The following is a 2108-nucleotide window of genomic DNA, read 5'->3' on the forward strand; positions in this document are numbered from 1 at the left end:
TAGTTCGGGTTCTGATTGTATGGTCTAAATTGTGGCTAAAAGGCTTGAGGAACTTGAGGAATTTGTTATATTGGTGGAGCTAGAGTTGCTGGTCCATTTTGTTGGGACCTGTGAGACCATGAAAAATTTGGATGGTCTCTCCATCCAGGATTATATGTGTTGGAGTAAGGGTTGTAGTTTGATGGCTTTCTCATTACACCTATGGCATTGGCTTGATGTGGGTATAAGTCATGGTCATGTGGCTCTCTTGATTTAGCAGTCGTTAATGATGCTATTGGTCGGGAAAGACCTTCAACCATCTCTTTAACTTATTTAATTTCTAAACTTGACTCGCCAATGTTCCTAAGTAGACTCCGTTGTTGGGAATTATTCGCTTGTCCCTGGAAGAAATTTGAAATTTCTGATGCACTTTTTGACATTAGCTCTCATCCACTTGTTGTCATTAGCCATTCTTGCACATGCGGCAATAATCTCTCCAAAAATTATTGGCATCGGTGTCATTTCTCGTACCCATGATGTGGATACTTCAAGAATAGCCCATTGAATCGCTCTCATGCTTCAAAACACTGCTCATCTTCTCTCTGGGTAAACTCTGAAATTTCCCAGTGAATAGCATTGATTTTATGCACTAGGAAGTATTTATTCAAAAATTTTGTTACCATTTGTTCCCATGATTCATCATCTGAAAAATTCTCATATTTAAAAGTTTGACAAACATCATGAAAATCATTCAGATGATTATATGAGTCTTCATTTTCTAGGCCATAGAATGTTAGGAGATAATTTAGTACACTGGGTTTTAACTTAAAACTCCTAACAGCTACATTTGGGTATCTTATGCATGATGTCCTCAAGTTAGCTAAGGGACTGAAGTAGTCCTTAAATGGCCTCTCCCGTAGTGGTGGTTGTTGTTGTTGCAAATCCATTTCAATTTTATCTTTAATTGCAACTTGTTTGTGTGTGCGAAGTATTTTTCCAGTTCAAAGTCTATAGGCTCAAGATTAGGAAATTGTGACCTTCGACCATGCATGCAAAGAACACAAAAAAAAGAGAACAAAACTAATAAAAATAAAGAAGAATGAGAAATTACGAAAATAACCTTATCACGCTCTTACAACCTTACTATGAAAACATACTCAAGTGTTATATAAAAAAAATACGTCAAATAAATTAACTAAAATTAAAATAAATTAGTAGGCGGTTGAACCGGCCAAATTAACAAGATAAATGAAAAATTACAAAGAAAAATAACATGGAAATTAAATTATAAAAATTTAAAGAAGAGAAAAAGAAAGGAAATATTTACATTAAAATGCAGATTCACTTTCTCCTTTTTTTTTAAATAAGAAAACAATTACAAGAAAACAACTAAAAAAGAAAATTATTTACAAAAATTAATTCTACGAATTAAAATAACTTACCTCCCTGGCAACGACGTCAAAAACTTATTGTGCAAATTTTATTGAACTCACAAGTGTATGACTCTATTGTAGAATAGATCAATAGTGGTAAGTGTCGATCACACGAGGAGGTGGATTTTAATTGCGTATAGAGTTAATTTTCTAAGTGGGTGGTTGGATTTGTGGTGAAAGTAATTTAAAATATCCTAAAATTTGAATTAGAATGATGAGAATAAATTTAAGTGAAAACTATTAAAATGAAGCGCTTAGGTCTTTGGATCCGCAGTCAACATGCACCATGGGCTTAATATTCCTTATTAGTGCTAATTAAATTCTGAACCTCACTCGAATAAATATGGTACTAAGTGCTTATCGTGCCAAATAGTAATAACCTTGCACTAAGGAGACGATTATACCAGTGCAATATCTAGACAAGATTATTACTATCTGTTGATGAAAAGTCAAAACATTCACAAATATTATAGGGGAAGAGAAAGTAAATTTACCAAATTAAGCCCACGGAACATATTGAGACTTCACCTTCAACCCAAGTTTAAAAAAAAAAAATTAGCTACTCATAATTGAACTAGGGTTAAAATGAAAATTTATTAAAATACGTAGAAAATATAGGATAGAGAAGGAATTACAGAAAATAGAGCTTAAAAATGGGTTCAGGGGTGTCAAATTAGGGGGGAGCCCCTATTTATA

The 2108-nt window shown here is 33.3% G+C and overlaps 1 non-coding gene across 1 annotated transcript; it reads left to right on the top strand.

The window, feature by feature from the left end:
* The first annotated feature begins 507 nt into the window (after positions 1-507).
* Positions 508-613, top strand: LOC112096559. The gene has a single exon (XR_002904460.1). It is a non-coding gene; the product is annotated as a small nucleolar RNA R71 (small nucleolar RNA).
* Positions 614-2108: the final 1495 nt, after the last annotated feature.

The sequence above is a fragment of the Citrus clementina genome, unplaced genomic scaffold, assembly GCF_000493195.1.
Source record: "Citrus clementina cultivar Clemenules unplaced genomic scaffold, Citrus_clementina_v1.0 scaffold_8, whole genome shotgun sequence".
Taxonomy (NCBI): Eukaryota; Viridiplantae; Streptophyta; class Magnoliopsida; order Sapindales; family Rutaceae; genus Citrus; species Citrus x clementina.